Source organism: Ammospiza nelsoni, chromosome 1 (genome assembly GCF_027579445.1).
Source record: "Ammospiza nelsoni isolate bAmmNel1 chromosome 1, bAmmNel1.pri, whole genome shotgun sequence".
Lineage (NCBI taxonomy): Eukaryota > Metazoa > Chordata > Aves > Passeriformes > Passerellidae > Ammospiza > Ammospiza nelsoni.
In genome coordinates, this window is record NC_080633.1 from 132659250 (window position 1) to 132666669 (window position 7420).

Consider the following 7420-nt stretch of genomic DNA (forward strand, 5'->3'; position numbering starts at 1 on the left):
AAGGAAGTGGCGGAAGGAAGGAAGTGGCGGAAGGAAGTGGCGGAAGGAAGTGGCGGAAGTGGCGGAAGTGGCGGAAGGAAGGAAGGAAGGAAGGAAGGAAGGAAGGAAGGAAGGAAGTGGCGGAAGGAAGTGGCGGAAGGAAGGAAGTGGCAGAAGGAAGGAAGTGGCGGAAGGAAGGAAGTGGCGGAAGGAAGGAAGGAAGGAAGTGGCGGAAGGAAGGAAGGAAGGAAGGAAGGAAGGAAGGAAGGAAGGAAGGAAGGAAGGAAGGAAGGAAGGAAGGAAGGAAGGAAGGAAGGAAGGAAGGAAGGAAGGAAGGAAGGAAGTGGTGGAAGGAAGGAAGTGGCGGAAGGAAGGAAGTGGCGGAAGGAAGTGGCGGAAGGAAGTGGCGGAAGGAAGTGGCGGAAGGAAGTGGCGGAAGGAAGTGGCGGAAGGAAGGAAGGAAGGAAGGAAGGAAGGAAGGAAGTGGCGGAAGGAAGTGGCGGAAGGAAGGAAGGAAGTGGCGGAAGGAAGGAAGGAAGTGGCGGAAGGAAGGAAGTGGCGGAAGGAAGGAAGTGGCGGAAGGAAGGAAGGAAGGAAGGAAGTGGCGGAAGGAAGGAAGTGGCGGAAGGAAGGAAGGAAGGAAGTGGCGGAAGGAAGGAAGTGGCGGAAGGAAGTGGCGGAAGGAAGTGGCGGAAGGAAGTGGCGGAAGGAAGGAAGGAAGGAAGGAAGGAAGGAAGGAAGGAAGGAAGGAAGGAAGGAAGGAAGGAAGGAAGTGGCGGAAGGAAGTGGCGGAAGGAAGGAAGGAAGGAAGGAAGTGGCGGAAGGAAGTGGCGGAAGGAAGTGGCGGAAGGAAGTGGCGGAAGGAAGGAAGGAAGGAAGGAAGGAAGGAAGGAAGGAAGGAAGGAAGGAAGTGGCGGAAGGAAGGAAGTGGCGGAAGGAAGGAAGTGGCGGAAGGAAGGAAGTGGCGGAAGGAAGGAAGTGGCGGAAGGAAGGAAGGAAGGAAGGAAGGAAGGAAGGAAGGAAGGAAGGAAGGAAGGAAGGAAGGAAGGAAGGAAGTGGCGGAAGGAAGTGGCGGAAGGAAGTGGCGGAAGGAAGTGGCGGAAGGAAGTGGCGGAAGGAAGGAAGGAAGGAAGGAAGGAAGGAAGGAAGGAAGGAAGGAAGGAAGGAAGGAAGGAAGGAAGGAAGGAAGGAAGGAAGGAAGGAAGGAAGGAAGGAAGGAAGGAAGCTGAAGGTGTGCAGACTTGTTTGGGGCATGCAGATGAAGTCAACTGCAAATATAACAATGATTTCACCAAGTGAATGTTTCTTCACCAGAAGATAAATTGACCTAAATGTTGTGTCTGCTGTGTTGAAAGCAGGTCTATTTGTTGTGTACACTGCTTTTGTTTATATCTCTTTTCCTGGACCCCTGCAAGCCAGAGCAGCACTCAGAAGGAGGGAAGGTGAGTAATGAGAAACTGCATCACTAGGACTAATCCCTGACAAACCTGGAAAGAAGTGACAGCAGATACAGGATGGTGAGAGAGGCCTCAGGCATTTGGGCAAGGCAACAACAGTAAAGAGAACAACTTGTTCCAGACCTTATCATGTTCTACTGAGGCCTCCACACTTCCCCATGTTTTCTTTTTTCGGAACATATAAATACAGGAGGGACCATTATTGAGTAATTAAAGCACAAAGTTGGCAGCTGGGCTTCTGAAGTCCTGTCACTGAGCTCCTGTGGCTACACATGCACTGTCTGCAATGGTCACCTTGAGAGAGGTGGCCATTCATGGTCCTAGGCCAGCTCATTTTAATTGACTTGCATCTTTAGTGTTCACATCTAAGGGCCTCTTTGGTGCACAAGGCACATCACTACTGCATATTAATGGGGTACAGGGTGGTATGAGAGCTGTCCCATTCGGGAAAGATTCTCCAGGCCCGTGTCCAGCTTTGCTAACTGAGGCAGAAGAGATGAGACCAGCAGCACTTGCTGTGGCTGGATACAGACAGCTCCCTCTTCTACTGTTCTTCTGCCTTGTGCTCCCTGTGCAGGCATGCTGGGGCTTGTTACTTTTGTGTGTTAGAATGAGGTAAAGGGTAGAACTTGGCATCAAGAATGACCTGCAAGGGAATTTACCCAATGCCATTTCACCAAAAGAGACAGAATTGGGACCCACATTCCTTTGGTTGCTTTTCATGTGGGGTCTGTGTCTGCAAGAGCTAGGAAGGATCCCTCACCTGATCTGCACGAGCCTTGTTAGTCAGCAAGGATAATTCATAAACTGGTTACCCTGGCAGAGTCCAAGATGACAGCATGTTTTGGCATTTGGATACATTCCACCAGACACAAGCCAGGAACTTCTGATGTCTTCTGCTGTTTAAAAAACTGGTGGCCTGAGGGGATCCCTTTTTATTATGGTCAGTTCAGCCTAACCCCTGACCTGTCCAAGAACTTTAACCAGGCTCCAAACTCTTTCAGGGTTGCGTGTGCTGCCAGGCAGCTGGGCAAAACATTACAGGTTTGCTGGCAGTGCTACAGCAACCAATGCGCCCTTGCTGCCTCCAAGGCCCTTGTAACAGCTTGTAAAAGGGCTCAGAGAAAACTTTCTGTGCAGAAAAGACACTCCTAGGATGTTGCAGACCAGGCAGTGTGCCAGTTTCCAGGGATAAGACAATGCTTTGGGAAGCTCACCTGTAACCAATGACTGGCAGCAACATGTTCAAAACTTGTAAAGCTGCAAGGACACAGATTCATTGCATCTTGACTTTTGCTCTCTGTCCCAGTGGCAGTCTCCTTCCCCACTTCTGATATGAAACTAACCTCTCCTCCTCTCTCCTTCATACATCCCAGACCCTCATGGCAGGTGTTGGCAGTCCCAGTGAGAACAGGCTGCAGAGTCAGCTGCTTAGCAGGAGACTGCCCCAAATCCTGCAAGCTTCTTTTTGAAAATATTTTCCTTTTTAAAACCCATTGTGCAAGGGTGCAGGGTTGCTAACCCAACTAAAACACCCTTAAATGATCTGACAATTTTATACCATGTAGGCCATAAGGAGCAATTGTAGGGACAGTACTGCAGAATACAGTGTAAAGACACATGCCTAGTCTCCTGAGACTGTGCAGCATTTGTTCTATGTGTATTCATTTTTAAATGGTTGCTGAGGGAATATGAGGTTTCCTGGGCCTGGTTCCTGGGGTGAGTAAGGGATGCTGATGTGCCAGAGGTCCTGTGGCAGCCAGCTGTACCAAGATGATGCCACATGCAGAACCAGGATCTTGGGTGTCTTAAGTATTTTTTCTGACAAAAACTTGTGTCGCAGACATTTTTTCACAGAAATACTTTCTTTCAGATTTGTCCATCTTCTGGGAAGCAGAGGCCCCAGAAGAGAATGTAAACAATGATTATCAGCTGCTGTGGCATGCAATAGGATGCACCTGTGATTGGTTCGTGTTCCGTGTGTACCATTAAGAGCCAATCACAGGGCAAGCTCTCTGGAACACAGGGACAGAATTCTCTTGTTTTTAGATTCTATTCTATTCTTAACTTAGCTTAGCAAGCCTCTGCAACTTCTCTCTTTATTCCTATTAGTATAGTTATAATGTATTATATATGATATATCAATAAATTCAGCCTTCTGATCAAGAAACAAGATTCTCATCCTTCTCTCTCACCCCAGCGACCTCCCCAGGTCTCTGTAATAAACTTGGGCACTTCAAGCTCCTCAGATCCACAACCTGGGCCTGACTGTCCAGTCAAACTGCTTTCTGCCTAGTCTTTGTCTCAGGTATAAATTCTGGAACATCCCCTTCTGAAACTCAGCGCGGTTCCTCAGAAGTCATACAGAGTGCTTCCACCCTGTCACATTGTTCTGCTCCATCTCACAGTGGGATCCTACTCTTTCAACCATCCCCATGAACATTCTTACAGATGATGTTCTTACTCTCAAAGAGAATCCCTCTCAGCTCTGCTTGGACAAAGTAATTTGTCAGATCCAGGGGGCCTAGGAGAGGGGACACACTTGGGCAGAAGCCAGGAGGATCTTCTGCAGAGGGCTTCAGGGCATAAGTATACATAGGAATCTTGATACTGAAATTTGCAGTGGTAAGTAGAAACAATCACTCTCAAAAGTGTTCCTTATCAGCCAGCCATAGTAACTAGCAGGGTACAGCATTTGCTGGAAAGAATGAGGTGCCTAGCTACTGCCCTGCTTTTCACTTCCCCACATTTTTCTGGTGATGTGGAATTTCACAGCATTCCTAAAACACCTTTTAGAAATCAACTCTTTTCAAATCCACAAACACTCCAGTTCTGAGCATTATAAATGGCCATGCTAATTAAATGCAGCTAAAATAGTGAAAGCTAAAATAGTGCAGGGCAGACAAGATCAATGACAAAACACCCTGAGAGAGCACAGAAGGGGGAAAAGTACTGTAGAAAGGTGATTTATGGTGATTCTCTGGTTGCTGAAGCAGAACAATTATTGAGAATCTTAAGGAGAAAGGAGCTTTAGGTTGGAAGATTGACGACTGAAAACCATGGGGAAGTAATCCTTTCAGCACCAGCATGGCAGAGCTTCGGTTCTGGGGGGCAGGTTAATGTAGGTCAGCACTGGCTCTGGAAATGCTGAGCTGGGGAACCTCTCTGGTTGCTTTCTTACACCATGTTGCCTCCTCCTCACCCCCTCTTTGACAAAGGGAAGCCACTGCATTTTGGGGTTGTCATTTCACATTCAGCTCCACAATCTAATTCCTAGCCAAAGGCTGCAGCCCTAGGCAGCCTGATGCAAGGGTAAAATAAATTGCTCCAACATGGTGATTTATACTTCAGCCTAAAGTTAGGAAGTTCTTAAATATAGGTAGCATTGGGATTTGTCCCCTGGAAGGGGTCCTTTCGTCATCTTTTACCTCAGATAAGCCACTATCACCTTTTAACACAAAGACATTTCAAGGTCCATCTTATACAAACATGCATTTGTGAGTTACTTTGTGGCCTCCAATAACTTAGTGGGGAAAAAAAAAGTGAGAATAAACTTTTATTCAAAGTGACATTGTTATACTTTCCTATAGAAAGTTGTTCCTGCCCAGGGCAGGGGGTTGGAACTAGATAATATTTAAAGTCCGTCCCAACCCAAGCTGATCTATGATTCTGTGACTGTATAATCTGAAAACATTGTATGCAAAGCCTGTATCTCCATATTCTACACAATAATAATATTCCAGCCTGACCAGTAAACCCATTGCTACAGATGATGAGAATTGGAAAGAGTCAGCATGTTGATTTTTGAACCTCTTAAATTTCTTTTGGATTAATATAATTGCATATTTGAACAATTGTACTGTTATGTTTGGACAGTTATTTTATGACTATCAGAGGGTGTAATTAGACATAGTTGTCTCACTTTAAAGATATCATTGTCTTTGTTTCAGACAGCAATTATTGCAATTGGATGGTGTTCCAATAGCCAGTCTCAAGGAAACTTCTATGGTGAGTCAACCATCAGAAAAACACATCAAGTGTGATGTCATAATGTCACATAACAGCAACTCAGTGTCTTTTGCTCATGTTTTAATGACAACCATTTCAAGTACTCCAGGTTTTCAAAAAGTGTTTCTTATTCACACATAATGATCTGGGTTGCAAAGACACTCTTGGAAGATAAAGCTAATAAAATAAGCAGCTAGTTATTACAAACTCCTTAGCTTAATTTTATTGTGTGGAAAATAGCAGTTTTCTTGCATGAGGAATACTCTGCTGTGGCTTGCAAAGTTCCCAGGTGCCCCTGCAGCTTCCACATTGCTCCAGTCAAAGGGGTCAATCAGACAGTTGCTGCACTTTCACTGTTGCTGACCTGTGCACCTCTCTGTATTTCACAGGTTGGCTTTATTCAAAAAGTTATATATAGCTGCAAAGCATTTGTCATTAATCTGGCACCATTTGGATGTCAAGTATTAATCATTAATCTCATAAACTTTTACGTGCTGGGTATGCATTCTCACTTCGTTTTCTGGATAGAAAAATAATGTTTGCAAACAAAATGCAAGCTCACTTTTTCCCTCTGTTTCAGAGAAGCATTTCAGAAGTCTCCTGTTGTGCTTCTTTCCATCAGAGAGTAAACAAACCTGCCCAGCTCAGTGAGCTACTGCACTGCCCCTTGCTCACTGTGACTAATGCAGTTACACCAGAAGGAGGTTTAAAATAATTTTTTTAGCATTTGGAGCATGAGGCTTGCCTTCAGCCAGACCTCAGACTGTGCTTTCTACAGCATTTGGATCACTGAAATACCCTTATATAAGCCTAATTGGCACAATTAGAAGAATGACTCTTTGCAGATGTGTGTTGCTGTAGCAACCTGGGGGGAGGGCAGCCAAAGTGCCCTCCATATTTAGCAAAATAATATTAATCATAATAGATAGGTGCACTTTATCCTTTTTGTAAGGCACTTGCTCAGGAGGTAAGTGCCTTAACATGTCCCAACAAGGATCACTGTAATGGAGTGTAAATAATTTGATGCCAAGCTAAAATTCTCTCAGTAGCAATAACCAAAATGACATCGAAACAGAAACATAGTCAAATGTTGATCAAATCTTTCAGAATACAGGCAGAAGGCTTAGCTGTTCAATGCTTTGATTCCACTGCTGTAGGAGCACTGGGGGAAGAAAAGCACCAAAGGCATCCATGGTGGCAGGAAGGGGCCTGTGTTGCTGAGCACATCTCAAGTCTTCCTGCTGAAGACCCCAGAGATTCAGTGGGAGCACTCTTGAAATCCGCCTGCCACCTCCTTTGTGTGAGAGGCACTCCATGTTGCTGGCAGTGGATGTGGATGTGTATAAAAGTGTCAGTGGTGCTGGCAGCACCGTGAAACCATGGCAGATCTCCTGCTTCTCATGTGGAAAGAGTGGGAACAGCTGCTTTGCAGAGTGGATCCAAATGGTTTGTTCCTCACTGTGCCTTGCCTGTCCCAGTAAAATTGCACATCTCATCCAAGCATCACAGTCTCTTTGAAGTGTCAAAGGGACCATGTGAATTACCCAGGACTCACGACTTAGAGCTTGTTTTCATAAACTCTTTTGATTTGAAGCCAATGATAAGTCTGGTATGATTGTTTGCTCATAGTTATTAATTTAACACAGTTTTAAATTTTGTCTTTATGTCTTTGCACCTTGAACAGTCACATTGTGTTGGTACAGAGTACAAGAAAAACCTGAACTCAGCTCTGACTGGGACTGAATAATGGGATTTCCATTTCTAAGATGAAGAAGCGACTAGCATGAATAAACAAGCAGGTCTGAAAAAAAAACAAACACTCATCTTGTGGATGAACATGGAAAACAGAGATTAAAAGGTATCTCAAGAAGTTATCTATACCATCCCACTCTTTACAGATGGATATATTTTATCTCTGTCATTACTGACTAAGTTTTATCTGATCTCTTTTAAAAAGATTTACAATCCCCAGGCAA